At 36.1% G+C, this 17,243-nt stretch overlaps 1 long non-coding RNA gene and 1 other non-coding gene across 3 annotated transcripts; both read right to left on the bottom strand.

The window, feature by feature from the left end:
- Positions 1–78: 78 nt before the first annotated feature.
- LOC103312592 (hypothetical protein) lies at positions 79–5,442 on the bottom strand. 2 transcript variants are annotated; one of them, XR_010335514.1, is made up of 4 exons: positions 5,295–5,442; positions 4,558–5,246; positions 293–1,310; positions 79–240 (listed from the first exon to the last, which is right to left on the bottom strand). It is a non-coding gene; the product is annotated as a hypothetical protein (transcript). The 2 variants fall into 2 exon arrangements; XR_010335513.1 differs by having other exon boundaries at positions 293–545.
- Positions 5,443–6,041: 599 nt separating this feature from the next.
- LOC135267168 (uncharacterized) lies at positions 6,042–7,268 on the bottom strand. Its single transcript, XR_010335515.1, has 2 exons — positions 6,163–7,268; positions 6,042–6,110 (listed from the first exon to the last, which is right to left on the bottom strand). It is a non-coding gene; the product is annotated as an uncharacterized LOC135267168 (long non-coding RNA).
- Between the last annotated feature and the right edge of the window lie 9,975 nt (positions 7,269–17,243).

The following is a 17,243-nucleotide window of genomic DNA, read 5'->3' as shown; positions in this document are numbered from 1 at the left end:
GATGTTTGCACTTCCGTGTGATTCAATTACGAATGCAGACAAATTCAAATCGAGGTTCTGTTTAATTAAAAAAAACACTGCCTTTAGGAAAATTTATTTCATACAACTCATGTTTTAAACAATCAAATACAGGTAAACATTACTTTTCTTGTCCTCGCGAGGAATAATAAGTATCATTGTTCGGGTTAAGTTGATTTGACCGGTTGTCTTTCTCTGCCTGAGTGTACGAAGGCTTCGAATCTGAAAAAAATCACAAGTCAGAGAAAAATTCATTTACTCAAAAATAACTTACCATCAGCCGAATTATTCGGATTCCCTTGATTGGAATGATTATCCTTTGCATCCTTATCCATTTTTATGCTTTTTCGAATTGTTCACACTTGAAAGAACTGTCTTAAACCGCTCTGGGAACTGCTCTTGCGAAAAGTCGGGGGCGTATTTATACTCGACCGAATTTTCTTATCGCAAAAAGGGGATCCACATCAAATTTGTGAGTAAGCAGTTTACCAAATAAATAATCAGTTCAATATGGACTAATAAAATCTCTAAAAAAAAATATTTTACTATTTTGAAAGGGTCTTAGATATTGTTCTCCACTTTATTATTAAAATTAAGTAAATACATATGGAAAAAATAATTTTAGCTTTTAATTCCGAAATTACACATGTACTAAATTGATACCTGCAATTAAATGGTCACAAACATGTCAACAAATCCAAGGAAAAATGCAAAAATATTTAGAACAATTTATTTGTGGTACATAAACTGGTGTAGGTATTCTCAAATTCAAAGACGCAATTTAACAATTTCTTGCTTTATTTTTGATTTTTACGTTTAATTATTTGCTTTGAGCTTTTTTCCTATCTGCAATTTCTATGTAATTGTTATCTATGTACTTTGTAACGAACTTTGCACCTGGCCGATGAACACTGAAATCACTTGGTTTCGGTAAAATCCCGTTAGAATTTTAAGTGTAGTTTGCAAGTCGGTTGAAAGATTTGGAATCGTTTTATCGCGGCATTCTCATGTATATTTCATCTTGGCGGATGGTGCGAGAAAATGTATGTCCGTGTATCCCATGCCGGTGTTGATTCTGGTTCATTAGGCAGGAGTGCATGTACGGTATTGATCATTGCACGAACAACACAACATTAAATTTAATGGATTAAGGCTGTATATGGGGCTTTCTCCGCATTGCCGAAGGTGTACAAGACATCTCCCAGCATCCCCAGCCGTTTTCCTTACGGCTCTCGCCTCGTATGTTAGAAAAACCAGCGTTTAATTTGTGTCCGGTATTGTGCGAGTTTCTTCTGGAAATTAGATTAGCAGATAAGGCGAGTGGGTGTGCAGAAAAGTCGTCTAATTAAAAACTTGGCGGTAGATAATAATTATTGTCAACGACAAACACAATTATTTCCTTCTGTCACTGACACTCAATTGGATTTCCATCGAATGGAAAATTAAAATTGTTAATCACGGACCCGTGTAATTAATCAAATGCAAAACTAAATCAATTTCGAATTTCCCCCGTGTGCCACACTAAAATAATTGAAATTTATTTTTTCCAAGTCGTCACAAAGTAAATTAATCAAAGCGAAAGTGTGATTTCGGCTGACGCGACTCGAGATCAAAGTTGGTGGAGTAGCTAAGGGGCCCTTGCGTATAATGCACACCCAGATTTGCATAGATACAAGACCCCGGCGTCTTTCATCTCCCGAAAATAATTAACCGAAAATCATAATTCGCATCCATTAGGAACGAGCAAGTTTTTCTGAAAGCTCTCCCCGAAATCCCCGTCTTGTTTTTGGCTAGGCATTTATCTAATCGTTTGGAGCATTTGTCAGTGCAAATTAGAATTTCTGAATCGCCGGTGACGCTCTTCGATAAGAGCCCTCTTTCGAATGAATATTCATTTCATACGAATGTAAAATGTGTATTTAAAATTCTAGTTTGCGTTTCGAGCTTTATCTCCACCGATTTTTAAGCTACACGTGAATGTGCTCTAATTCGTGCCAAATCTCCATGAAATAACGAAATTTTCTCGCCCAAAAACGTACACTTTTTTGCGCGAACGTGACTCATCAACATACAAATGGGTATTCGAAGGAGATTCGATTGTAATTCTGTCTTGGCGGACAGGCGAGAAAACGCCACATTTGCTTAATTAGTTTTGAAACCGGACAAAATTGGCGCGAAAAGCGCCATCTGCAAACGACGGGCCGTGAAATCGACGACGTCATCGCCATGTGCACCAATCAAAGATCAAAATGAAAAAAGACGCAGTTTTTAATAATAAAAGTGCTGACAGGACGAGTCGCTGCGAAATTAATTAGGACGCAGTCTGGAGCCCCTCCAGGGCTTATTTACTGCTGAACGGCATCAACCACTTTTTAATATCTGAACACAAATCCGGGAAATCGGACTTTTTTGCCCAAGATACTCGCACTCGTTTTATCTTTTCGCCAAAAAACTAAGCAGAATAGACCAAATTATTGGCGAAATCCTGTTCTTTGTGAAACACCAGCCCTTAAACCGGTCTCACTGGTGTCTCATTTGTCCCAGAAATGACCAATAAAATATAAAAATTGCCTCCTACTTGTTTATCTGACGCACAAAAAACTGCAAGACGATTGAAACGTTTGTCATTGGATATGGGAGGGATATCGCACTCCCAACTGTAAAGCAGACCAATCATAAGGCGATTAAAACTGAGCAAAAAATTGTTGTTTGATTATTTTGCAAATGTCGGCCAAACCAACTGTAATTTCGCAGTTTTCTTAGAAAATTCCAAGTTTTCTGTTACAGTTGGGTGGATAAATTGTGAATCGAGTTTTTTGATAACGATTGATTCTCGCAATTAGTTCGTGTTCAAACTCAAACATTTCGCACGTTTTTCGGCACAAACAAAATTCTTTCACAAAACTCAAAATGTGCCAAATTAAGTCAAAAATCTTTACATCTTTTTAGTTATTACCTTGGGTACTTGAAACTAATGGGTAGACAATTTAATAACCTTGGAGAAGGAAAAACAAAAAATAGGGTGTTCCATTTAATTTTTTCAAATTATGAAAGGTTTCACAAATTTCTTAGTTTCACTTTGTTCGACTGTAGGTGCGGATGTTCAGCTTAAGCTGATGTTAAATTGACTTTCGTCCGCGAATTCTCGCGGCATATAAATAATTCGTCGTCAAAATTGTCGCAACTAATAAATATTTAAAAAAGTCGTCTCCGGCCTATTGGATTATATTAAGAGGATTGAGTGCGTGTTTCGCTGTAACCGGTTCGAACCTTCGAAATCCGTGTTAGGTTTTATTTAAAGCTGATATTACGTGACAGATTTTTTAATAAGTGCACTAGTTCGATGGAAGCTGGCAGCTTTCAGGTCGTTGAAAGCGTGTATAAGAAGGTTTTATTTGAAGAACATTCGAGAATGCGAGGGAGCACCTAAAAAGTATCGCCTCTTGCAAATGAAAGACTCGAATCGACTTTTCAAGATTTAATGCATTTTTGGACTATAGAAGTACGAAATAAATAAAAGTAGGAGTGGAGGTTTCCCCCTTTTTCTGGCGAAGTTTCGGAGTGTAAGAAAGTCGGGATTAAGATAAATGCGTTAAAAAACCGCAAACTTCTGACTTCTTGATTCAGCATTGATGACGGGGTGAGTTACGACCTACGTGTGGGAAAAGAAGCAAAAAGAATTTCCATTGCTAAATGTTGGCGATTTTCGTCTAGGTTCGAGTTTCTTTGAGTTAGTTTTCCGCGCTTATCCGAACGATAAATTATTTCGAAATAATATCGCAGAGTCATAATTCTTTGTGTTTTAAACGAGAGGAGAGCTTCGAATCGCATAGTCAATGAATTACAAAGTCTTCTTATCTCTTTGATATTCCATTCTGATACTTGGAAGTCTGACATGTAAACGAAGTATTCGAGCTAACGTGGAAATTTTAGTTTGACAAAACGACTCTTTTCTTTTAAGTTTTCTTATCATGTCCCGGGTGAAAGGTTCGGTTATAATTCATTAAAATAGGGTCAGCTCTCGTATTGATCTTCAACTTGAGACCGACCGGAATAATAAAATTGATTCACAAAGAGATTTGTTGGAAACTTTGTAATTGAACGAATCGCCTCGTTTGAATTTTGTATTGGAACGTGTCCTCCAATCAGCATTGCCAACTTAACAAAGTAATTAAAACGAACGAGGATTTAAATAAGGATCGTTATAGGCGCCCCGTAAACGAACAGTCCGTTAAATCAACTCCTAAAGCAATATACAATCATTAACCAACAACTTTGTCTGCCTTTTCGAACCAAATCAGGCAATAGAAAAATTGCCAACTTTACGACTGGACATTTTCAACATAACTTCTACATAATTTAGAAGCAAAGTCGCATTGTTAACACACTGGTACCAACCTCCGCGCGCGGAATACGTTATCGCGATATCGGGAAAAGCGCCGTTTTTAATTACTTCGTAATGCGCGTACATAGATGACGGTCGGCAACAGTGATGCGCTCGAACCATAATTAAATTCAAATTCCCCGTTCGGCACTTACCTTAATAAACAAGCAAATTGCCCCAAATGTAACAGACATATACTGGAGGCAAGTTTGCCTCCACTAATTTGGCGTGACGCCCTCGTTTTACATGGTGGTCTGCTCGTCTGTTTTCGGTAAATTACAACGAGGGGGCGGCATTTCGCAATTATACGACGCACCATTGCACTTTTGTTTGCACGAGACACCAACCCCCCTTTTTGTTTATGCATGCAGCGGTCACTCCAGTCCCGAACGAAAAAAGGCCTTTGACGATGGGTTCTTATTAATTATACATCCAGACCCTGCATGGATTATGCAAAAGGGGCTCTTTATTTAAAAGTAGTAAAATTTATTTAAATCAATAATATAAAAAATACAGAACCTACAAACGAGGCGTGTTCAATTTAGACACAGTTTCGGTCATTTCGGTCAAATCCTGCTTGATATCCGCGATTTCACGCAGGGCGTAATCCAGTAGTTTGAAAAAATCGCGGGTTTCTTCACTTTTATCACTAGCTTTGTCACAGATATTTAAAACACCGTCACTTTTACGACCTTTTAAACTTTTCGATGAATCTGCGATAAATGCTCTATTCAAAATACTCGACGAACTATTCTGCTTGGGTAACACTCTCCTTCGAATAATATTTTTCAAGAAATAACTACGTTTTTCTGCCGGACTCATACTGAAGAAGGCACTTTTTTGCCTGAAATTTCTCACTAGTGACTGCCAAAAAATTATTTACTAAGATTACCTGTTGAGACTGTCCATGTTGGTTCACGAGGAGATTGATGAAACTGACTGATAAATGCAAAGGAAGAAGAAGGCCTCGGTTTTTGTCACCAACAATCTTACTTGAATAAGATAAGAAAATATAAAAATTATTTTAAACAAAATGCAAGTTACTTTTACAAACAGTTTTAATAAATCTCGGTATTTTTAATATTTTTTTTAATAAATCACAAATTCAGAATTCTTCCCCCTTACATAATAATTTCTCGATAGTCTTTGTTCTTGATTTTGCTCAAATGAGGCGTTTCGCTGCGTTTTCAGTATTTTTTCCAGAAAAAGGAAACACATTGTCAAGGTATAACATTTATTTACAATTGTTTACAATAACTCTATTAAATGTATCTAAAGTGGAAAAAGTTGAATCGATTTGTGCAATAATTTTTGAATACAAATCGTATTCATTTTCACAAACTATCTCGTATCCAACAACTTTCTCTCCAATTGTCAGCATGGGTTTCTTAAAGATCGTTCTACAAATTCTGCAATTCTTGAAACATTAAATTATATTGTAAACTGTTTAGATCGTGGGGAATCAGTCATCGGTATTTATTTTGACCTTACTAAAGCATTTGACACACTTGATCATGAAATATTATTAACCAAGTTGTTCAATATTGGTGTCAGAGGCATCGCATTAGAACTTTTCCTATCTTATTTATCCGACAGGTCTCAAAGAGTTCGTTTCACTTATAACAGTAATGGCGCTATCTTGAATGTGTTGTCCGAGCCAATAACCATTTCAAAAGGTGTTCCTCAAGGATCCATATTGGGGCCGCTGCTATTCGTTCTTTATGTAAACAATCTTAAAGAATCATTAAATAAATACTCACCCTGTCAATTTGCTGATGATACATCTTGTATAGCAATAGGTAAAGACCTACACACTACTTCTGCGGAAGCTTCGGACGCAATTTCTAAAATGTATAAATATTGTGAGGCTCAGTTTTTAGAATTAAATATGAACAAAACTCTTGTGGTACAATATAGAAATGGCCCAATGTCATCCAGTATCTATATTAAGCTTGGTACAAAATCTGTTCCGTTGGCCGATGAAGTAAAGTTTTTAGGCTTATACATCGATAAAGCTTTAAAATTTAGCGCACATAGTAATTATGTATGTCGCAAACTAGCCAAATATTCATACATTATTCGTAACTTGCGCACTAGTGTAAGTATAGATACTTTAAAAATGTTTTATTTTGCGTATGTACACTCTACTCTCTCGTATGGATTAATATTTTGGGGCTCTTCTACCAGTTCAAAAGAAGCCTTTGTGTTGCAAAAAAGAATCATACGATGCATGCTTTTCAAAAAACCACATGAGAGTTGTAAGCCCTTTTTTAAATCACTTGGAATTCTACCTCTAACATCAATGTATATCTACAGTCTCGCAGTATTTGTGAAAGAGAATGAGCATCTCTTTGAAAAAAATAAAGACAAATATGATGTAAGTTTCAATAAAGTTACAAGGTTCTGTAAAGACATCCGAATTCCAGAACATAACTCCTCTTTTTTTAAAAATGGTGTTTATTATAAGTCTGTTCAGATTTTCAGAAATTTGCCGCAGGACATTCGTTTGCTAAATTCGCTGACACAATTTAAATCTAAGTTAAAATCATATTTATTAGAGCATTGTTATTATAAACTTGATGATTTTGTTAACTAACAAAGTTAACATGCTCGATACGACGGTTCCGATATCTCGGAAGAGATCAATGGCTGTACGAATTATTATTATTATTATTATTATTATTATTATTATTATTATTATTATTATTATTACAAACGGTATCCAAAGTTGGCCTTTCCGGCTGATTAAAATTTTCGCTCATATTTTCGTCACTATCGAAAGACAACTTTTTAATACCATCTCGCATTTTATTTAACACTAGTTCTATGCAGTCAAAAGTTTTCATGGCATTTTCGGTGTTAGGTCCTGAAATTAAACCGTTACTAACGTACACTTAATTATAATTAAAAAAATACCTGTGCCGCGCAAGGAGTGAGTTTTAGAATTTCCATGTTTACTGTCTTCGGTATTTTTGCGAAGCCAGATATTGTTGAAAACACACTCAATCACACTTAAAATATTGGTGAAAATGTTTCTGCGTTCACTTTGAAACATTTCGGTTTACAGTTTCGGTATAACTTTCTAACTGAATAATTTATTTTCTGGTAAACCCTTAAATACCTGAATTTTTGACCGCAATTCTTGCGATTGTGACCTGGGGAGAAGGGTTTTAGTTGTTTGGCATAAGCCGGATTAGAATTATCTCGTTTATCGAATTTGGAGATTACCTGTCTTGAGGAAAGTTTATCAAAACGCGCTGTTTGGAAGTTGAAGGGTTGAATCCAGGTCGATGGCTTGCAATGTACCGGTGGTTGGCAAATATTCGAGCGACAATTGTAATAGCGTTGATTTGCATAATATAATAGCTTTTGTTGTAGTTTCAGTTTGATAACATGCTATGCAACATTTTAGATGGCATATTTGTTTTCAACCGAGATGGTTATACGATGAAACCGGCACTTGCTAATTATGCTAATTGAACGCCACCAACTCTAATTAGAAATGATGGAAATGAAAATAACACGACACCGTCACAGCTTTAGGGAATTTATGCGATGGTGGTTCATCTTCCAGGAGAAAAAATGAGATTATGGTTTAATATCAAACTCTAAACTTTTCCAATAACATCGCATCATTAGTTCCACACAAAGTGCATTGACACTTTTTTACTGCACCACGGCGATGATCGATATACGTGTTAAAAGTAATAGGACGTAAATCTGGTGCAAGAACCCCGGAATGATGATCTCGACGCATAAAACCAATGATGCACAAAATTACAACGTCACAATAACAGAATACACTAAACCGGGATGAAGTAATGCAATGTAATTTCGCGTAATTGCCCATTTGTTTTCTAATGTTGCGACTTTATTACCGCGTTGTATTTAATTGTTAGTTTAAGAGGGAAATTGGAAGCGTTCGATCGGGAAAATAGGTTTTATACTGCATATACAGCGCGAGATAAAAGCCGGGTACTTTATTTAGGGGGAAGATCAAGTAACAGTTTCCTTTATTCGTCATTATCGGCGATTGAAAGGGGCGCCGTGATGATCATTACTCGAGTGTGGCAATAAGGAAAGCGTTACTTTTCCGACCGGGGGGAAATCGATCGTTTTTCAGGCGTGTGTGTGCTTTAATTTTTCATTATGACCCTAATTAGGCGCTTCGGTTGAGTTAATCAGGGAATCCTTGGAGCGAAAAGGCATGTAATTTTCGTTAAGCGTTGTTCATCATCCACATCGCGCATTTATCCGATATTTATGATTTGCAAATAGGCCGCTCTAGTCGAAATCACCATTACAGATGAGACCCATAAATTTTACAACAGACATCGGCTAATATTTATTCACACAAAGCTGTAATTTTCAGAGGGCGATCCTCGCTACAATGATAAACGTTCCTGATTAATTATTACAAATAATAATTTATCGCCGCTTCCTCTTCGCAAACAAGTCGTCTCTTTCGTTTTTATTCTCGGCTTAATGATTTTGAGATTTGGGCGTTTCCTTGGGCCGATATCACGTATTAGACGGTGTGTTAGAAGTTTCAAAACTTCGTTTTATCCTGGTGTGGGAGATGTTACTTTTTTCCGAAAGGAGATAAATTGGAATTTAGTTTCTTCGAAGGCACGTATCGCCAAACTAAATAAATACGCCAACTTTTCTCCCGTTGGAGGGATCACAAAGGAAAAAATTTCGACCGGTGCTGTACTCGATCACCATATAGGCGTGCAGATTATCGCCACCCTCAGCCTGGCTTTTAGAGCGAAAAAATGCAAAGCCGTTGTTACTTGGACGAAATAAGGGTGTCCTCTAAAGCTGTCAGATTATCAGACTTGAATAACAACAACGTACCGAGCTTTTGTCCTGGCGTATTCCGAGCAATTTGTTCTGATTTGCGCTCGATTTCCTTTTGTAAATTTTTATCTAGTGGCTTCCTCCGCTCGCAAACTGCCGCCAAATATTGCACGTGGAAAAATCACCAGCGGGATGATATTTTTGATGGGTGATTACTTGTACATTGTTTGCTTCTCGTGAAAGGAGATTAATCTCGGATTATTATTTTAAATGGGATGTTTTAGCAGTGTCTCGATCCTTTCTGTGTCTTTACAACAACTTCATTTACTCCCTTAAACGGCTTTATTATGTCTTAATGAGCAAGAAAATGAGCAAAAAGTGCGGAAAGATAAATAGTGAGAGCTTGCAGGGATTGAATTTTGCTAAATTTTTGTTTGGCGAGTTCGGGCTTCTGGCGAATACAAATATGCACTTTGGATGCAACTGGTGCAAGACTGGCTGTGGCATATAACGTTAACACAATTGCCGGAGGCTGCAGCTTTGTGAAAATTATATACATTGCGGATTTATGCTATCAAACCCAACTACTGCCAAATTAATTTAGAAAAGTTTCGGTTGGGATTTTTGGGCTAAATTTAATAACGCGGAGTGAATCATTTATTAATGAAAATTGCGCAGAGACTCGGGAATGTGAGGTGTGATATATGTGGTGTTAATCCCTGAATTGGTAGTGACATGAGGCTGCCACCATACAAAATTAATTTTCGTTTCCCACAACACCCCGTCGACGATAGGCACGTGCCGATGTCTTTTATGGGAAAAGTTCGGCCACATTTTCTCTCACACTTCCCCCCAAATTGTTTTCTTTCATTTAGACTATCGATATATTTGATGGAACGCCCGGTTTAATTAAGCGAGTTATGCGAGGAATTTCGCTCAAACCACGTGTGTAAGAAACCCCTTATTGTCTCGCTAATTTAAAATTTCCTCCATAAAAATTCAATGCAATGCAAAAACCGATCTACAATAAAACTTCTAATCTCCCGAGAATTTGCGAATACAATTTCGGGATCATGTTTATGCTGCCAATTTTCGTTGTCACGCTTTGTTACCGGTTTTACGCCTATGCGCTTTGAACAAAACTTAAATCCTCTCGAGGATAACATTTTCCTCAAAGTAACGATATCTGTCGAGAAGGCCCCTTCGTCTTCTCTTTTCTTTATGGAAAATATGCAAAAAACACGGGGAAATTTTAAACTTGCTCTCGATTCTAGTCGACACACTCACTCGACTGTGTTATTGATTCTCGTTTATGAAACGCCCTGACACATATAGGGCCGTATCTTTATTTTAAGCAGGTGTAGACCGACGTCAAGACGATTTTGATGGTCGGAGGCGACGTGAGGGCTGCAACGACGCTGGCCCTCACATTTTACAAGCCATAAAGGACCGAAAAGGCCGTATTTCAAGCAGGCACTTGCCAGGATTGATTTCCAAAAAATTACACAAAAATTGACAATAATAGATATCGATCCTTAATGGTTCTCAAATATAAAAGAACACCAATTCCAAAAATGGAAAAATAATGTAGTTTTTTCCGTAAGAAAATCTAAAATATCTCAAAACGGGTTAAAACGCTCAAGAGAGAAGTAGGTAATATACTATTTTCCACCCAATAATAATTGCTATTCTAATGGAAAATGTGGTAGTCTATAAAAATGAGGCAAGTACGACTATAAAAGTTCTAGATTTTGATGAATGATTTAGGATCTTTACGTATGTTTGTAAAGATTGTTCGTAGTTTAGTCCAATTTTGCAAAGTGACTATTTTCCCTTTGCTGAATTGAGGACTAGATGAAGTGCTATTTGTTCTAAAAATTCGGTCAATTGTCTGTACAGAATGGTCCACCTTTAATAATGAGCCTGAAAAATTTTTTGAAGCAACCAGCATTACATTTCATAGATTACGTGGATAGTAAAATATTTGTTTTCAATTAATTAAACATTGTATAGTTTGTAATGTTGATTTATTTAAAGTGCTTGTGTTAAAATATCTGCAAAAGACGGTCAGTACTTGGGGCCCTGGTGGCCTAGTGGTATAAGCGCCACTTACAACGGGGGAGGTCGGGTGTTCGCACCCGGATCACGGCGACAATTTTTCTATGAAAAAAAGTGTAGAAAAGGTAAGTGAAACAATACGTAAGCTAAATAAGAGATTGAAAGAACACATAGACGTATAAACGTAAAGCGGAGCATAAAACAGACAGAAATAAGAAAATAATGCGGCAAAAATGTAAAAGTACGTAAAGGCGCCAAATTGTAAACGTACTTTTTGTTTTGAGAAAAAAAGAGATGAACGTAAAGGTGAAATATAATTTCAAACTTTAGCCTTGAATTCTTAGATGATTTACTTCTTAAATTATAAAAATAATTAAACGAAAATATTTAATTTATCTCTAAAACTTTTTAGTTAACTGAGTTTGTTTAGTAAAGTCCCGAAAAACATTGTTAATAAAAATCATGGCCACTGCGAATCCGGTAGGATTTGCGCACGTCCACTATTTTTGACTAGAAAGTACACAAGTTTGGTGATTTTCGGAGAAATTATGTCCATTTTCGGTCAAAAACGGGCTGAAAGTCACAAAAAAGGTAAAAACAATTTTAAAATTGTAGAATCAACTTATACGCCCGGTATCTTTTGATGAAATCTGGTGAAAAATTAGAGAAGTAAATTGAGAAAAAATGGAAGAAAATGTTTTCTCGAGCAAATTCGCCGACTTTTGAACTGAATCTATTTGCGTTTTATGTGAATTATTGCAATTATATAGTTTGTAATGTTGATTTATTTAAAAAGTTTGTGTTAAAATATCTGCAAAACACGGTCAGTACTTGGGGCCCTGGTGGCCCAGTGGTATAAGCGCCACTTACAACGGGGGAGGTCGGGTGTTCGCACCCGGATCACGGCAACAATTTTTCTATGAAAAAAAGTGTAGAAAAGGTAAGTGAAACAATACGTAAGCAAAAATATGAGACTGAGAGCACACATAGACGTATAAACGTAAAGCGGAGGATAAAACAGACAGAAATAAGAAAATAATGCGGCAAAAATGTAAAAGTACGTAAAGGCGCCAAATTGTAAACGTACTTCTTTTTGTTTTGAGAGAAAAAGAGATGAACGTAAAGGTGAAATATAATTTCAAACTTTAGCGTTGAATCCTTAGATGACTTACTTCTTAAATTATAAAAATAATTAAACGAAAATATTTAATTTATCTCTAAAACTTTTTAGTTAACTGAGTTTGTTTAGTAAAGTCCCGAAGAACTTTGTTAATAAAAATCATGGCCACTGCGAATCCAGTAGGCTTTGCGCACGTCTACTATTTTTGACTAGAAAATACACAAATTTGGTGATTTTTGGAGAAATTATGTCCATTCTCAGTCAAAAACGTGCTAAAAGTCACAAAAAAGATACAAACAATTTTAAAATTGTAGAATCAACTTATACGTCCGGTATCTTTTTATTAAATCTAGTGAAAAATTAGGGAATTAAATTTTAAAAATGTGGAAGAAAATGATTTCTGGAGCTAATTCGCCGACTTTTGAACTAAATGTATTTGCTTTTTAAGTGAATTATTGCAATTATATAGTTTGTAATGTTGATTTATTTAAAAAGTTTGTGTTAAAATATCTGCAAAACACGGTCAGTACTTGGGGCCCTGGTGGCCCAGTGGTATAAGCGCCACTTACAACGGGGGAGGTCGGGTGTTCGCACCCGGATCACGGCAACAATTTTTCTATGAAAAAAAGTTAAGAAAAGGTAAGTGAAACAATACGTAAGCAAGAATAAGAGACTAAGAGAACACATAGACGTATAAACATAAAGCGAAGCATAAAACTAACAGAAATAAGAAAATAATGCGGCAAAAATGTAAAAGTACGTAAAGGCGCCAAATTGTAAACGTACTTCTTTTTGTTTTGAGAGAAAAAGAGATGAACGTAAAGGTGAAATATAATTTCAAACTTTAGCGTTGAATCCTTAGATGACTTACTTCTTAAATTATAAAAATAATTAAACGAAAATATTTAATTTATCTCTAAAACTTTTTAGTTAACTGAGTTTGTTTAGTAAAGTCCCGAAGAACTTTGTTAATAAAAATCATGGCCACTGCGAATCCAGTAGGCTTTGCGCACGTCTACTATTTTTGACTAGAAAATACACAAATTTGGTGATTTTTGGAGAAATTATGTCCATTCTCAGTCAAAAACGTGCTAAAAGTCACAAAAAAGATACAAACAATTTTAAAATTGTAGAATCAACTTATACGTCCGGTATCTTTTTATTAAATCTAGTGAAAAATTAGGGAATTAAATTTTAAAAATGTGGAAGAAAATGATTTCTGGAGCTAATTCGCCGACTTTTGAACTAAATGTATTTGCTTTTTAAGTGAATTATTGCAATTATATAGTTTGTAATGTTGATTTATTTAAAAAGTTTGTGTTAAAATATCTGCAAAACACGGTCAGTACTTGGGGCCCTGGTGGCCCAGTGGTATAAGCGCCACTTACAACGGGGGAGGTCGGGTGTTCGCACCCGGATCACGGCAACAATTTTTCTATGAAAAAAAGTTAAGAAAAGGTAAGTGAAACAATACGTAAGCAAGAATAAGAGACTAAGAGAACACATAGACGTATAAACGTAAAGCGGAGCATAAAACTGACAGAAATAAGAAAACATTGCGGCAAATATGTAAAAGTACGTAAAGGCGCTAAATTGTAAACGTAAGAGCACATACTAATCAAAGTAGAAAATACTTTTTGTCATGAGAGAAAAAGAGATGAAGGTAAGGGTTAAACATAACTTCAAACTTTAGGTTTGTATTTTACTGTCACCCTGTATATTTTTGCAGTATAAAAGGAAAAGGGGAATGTAATGTTAATGAAGTAAAAGTACTAAAGGTGTTTTGTGTGGTCGGGTTGCTCCGTATTTTACTTTAATTTAGTAGGTTGAGAATATTCGTTTTATCCCTTAGTAGAGTTCGGGTCGGTTCGTATCCATTTTCCCTTATGCAAATTTAACTTTAATGAAATCTTTGAGATGTAAAAATCCCTTAAAATTGTAATTTCCGACTTGAAAACAAGATCGTGTCATTAAAAACATCATAATAAAAAAATAAAAGAAATGTGAAGTTGTAAAAATGACGACTTAATGAAAAATTCTTTTTGATATTCCGATCCTGGGGATGTTGTTGTTGTGTCTAATCAAGTTGTGTTTATTCTTGTCAGCTGAAGTATCATCGGAGAGAATATATAAAGAATCAACCTATGCAAAAAAGTGGTCTCGGTTAATTGAAAATCGACGTGCCTGATGAGGAATATATTATTCTTAATCAACGGCGTTGTGGCTGTTTATTTTTGAAGTTGCAATGTCACGGTGCAGCACCGTCACAGTGAAAATATTATGAGTGTTTTTTTAGTTTTGAAAACCCGTCCCATTATTGAGAGATGTAGAACAAACGATGTGCGTGAAGAAATTGTTGCTGGCGAATAATGAAAGCCAGCCTTGAGGTGTCGCCCCGTGCGACAATAACATACATCTCGGAGCGCAAAAATGCTTAAAAATCGTTGGAAATAATCTCGCGCGTTTTTCCAGACGATGTAAATGATGTATTTCTTATGTATAAATAATTTACGGCAGCATAAACATATTCCCGGCTCGAGGCGGTTATTTTGTATGCATTCGGTTAATAGTACAGCCATCACTCTGAGCGTTTTTCGACGAGAGTTTTAAAACCCTCCGACGATGGCAAGAGATTCAATTAACGATCTTCGATGTGTGTTTGCTTTTAATTATTTATATCCCGTTCTAACAAATAAGGATTTGTTCGCCTGGAGCGGCCTCCGTATTTATTTAAACGAACGGTGCCACCCTATATTTAGTACGTTTTGCTTTTTTCAAAGACGCGTGCACGCGACAGTTGGCAACGCAAAACGCGGCCAATTATCCTCCCAGGAAAAGTCACACATACATAAGTCCAAAACTGATACGAAATTGGTTCCATTAAAACATTAATTAACTTTCCGCCTCACCATTACTACAACAAATGATAAAGGGTTAAAAGGAATGAACCAATAAAATACGAAATTCAATTTGTGTGTTGAGGCACTTAATGTCTCGTAATAGAGTGTAATAATTCGCGAAATGCATCCCATGTCATCTTAATTATAACCACCCGATATAAACACGGCTCGTAAATTTTCTCTCGAGATTTTTTAATGATGAAAATTACGACGATAAATCTTTTCGTCGTGAAACGTACGACGACGCTTCGATCTCTCTGTTTTAATCAACGAAAAAGTTAAAAACCGTGAAATTGGACGGCACCGGAATATTCGAAAAGCGCGCCAATTAATCCGACAACTCATGCAATCTTTACCCGAACGAAACGGAGCCCAATTTTACGTTCTAATGCATATTCATAATCCACCGAAAAAATCAACCCCCGTCCAAAAAACAATAATCACCATTCTAGCGAGCTTTTAGTCGTGGTTGGTTTTTCACCGCTTGATTAGCATTCATTTTCGGAAATGATTGAATCTTTACAATGCGTAAAAGTAATGTTATTAACATAATATCTCGGAAAGGTTGATTGAAATTCAATCGACGCACTCCTTCGATCACTATTATCTATGCGAGTAGAAGAGAGGAAAAATCGTTGTGTGAATACCGAGAAATTACACAAAAGCTATTATTTCACATCGAAATTCATATAATACGATGCATACCAACTGCTCGTTGGGCACCTCCGTATAATAAATAATAAACAGTTTGGGCATTTTTCCCAAGACGGTATCCGAGTCTGTATTTTTCGTTTAATGAATGCATTAAAAATTGGGCAACTCTCGGCACACCAGTTGGGAAATTTATATTATGAATAATAATTGCACATAACGAATTACACGACTCGCATGTTGGCAGCAAATTACGTAGGATCCGAACCCATTTATCGTCATATGAACAGCGTTAGATAGCTGTAATTTAACATTTTTAACTCGACTAACATGCAATTAAAATATCCACGCCGTTAATAAGTTCAAACCTACTACCACTCATCCGAGCTGGAACTCGCATAAATAAATCGTTTAGACCAGTCAAATTAAACACTTTTGCCTCAATTTTCAAAAAATCTCCAATCAAAATATCACCAAAACTAAGATCTCCACGCCTTTTTTTTGTTAGTAACATTTTATTATCTGAATCTTAAATAACGTATTTTAAATTAAAAAATTCAATAACACATGCGAAAATGCTTAAAGTTCTCGGGTGTCTAGGTATGCACTCGCATACGCTCGTTGCATAACGACAGCTCTCGAACTTTTGAAAATAAAGCAATGTTATCGACAGTCTCAAATATTGTGTAAACTTCTCACATGTCCTGACTTTTTTTGAAATCCTAGATTTTGTTTAATCGTCTAGAAGTTGGCTCTCAACAGGTGTCCGTTTGACTAAACAAAGGGGGAAAACAGGGGAAAAATTAATATTTATAGTAAAGTACCATCACGTAGGACCTCCTCCACGTTATTAATATCGTTCCGGGAACGAAACGTCGGTGCATTTGTCTCCGTGATGGTTATATGCAGGCAGCATTTCGTTTGAATACAAAGTTGGCGTGCTCTTAAGCGATTTATTTAATGCACGGATCTGGAAGCAGCACGGATAAGCTCATAAATCGGTCAAAATTACATTTTCAAGTAGCAGGAAGTGACGTTTTCATTCGGGAAATGTTGTTTATTGCGAATAAATAGGGCGACAGAAATTTTCATCATGTAATTGTGATTTTGAGTCGCGAAATTTGTTTGCACACACACATATGTCCATTTCGAGCATCCCGAATAATTTACATAAAAAATATTCGTCGATATCACTGACAGATATCTATTCTCGAAATGAAAACGTCTGGCCTGTGAGGAGAATACGGGATAAGAAGTGAGGGTGAATTGACGAGGATGATGTTTATGTATATCCTTTAAATCGAAACACGTG

Source organism: Tribolium castaneum, chromosome 9, assembly GCF_031307605.1.
Source record: "Tribolium castaneum strain GA2 chromosome 9, icTriCast1.1, whole genome shotgun sequence".
In the NCBI taxonomy this organism is placed as follows: Eukaryota; Metazoa; Arthropoda; class Insecta; order Coleoptera; family Tenebrionidae; genus Tribolium; species Tribolium castaneum.
This window is presented reverse-complemented; position numbering and strand designations above follow the sequence as displayed.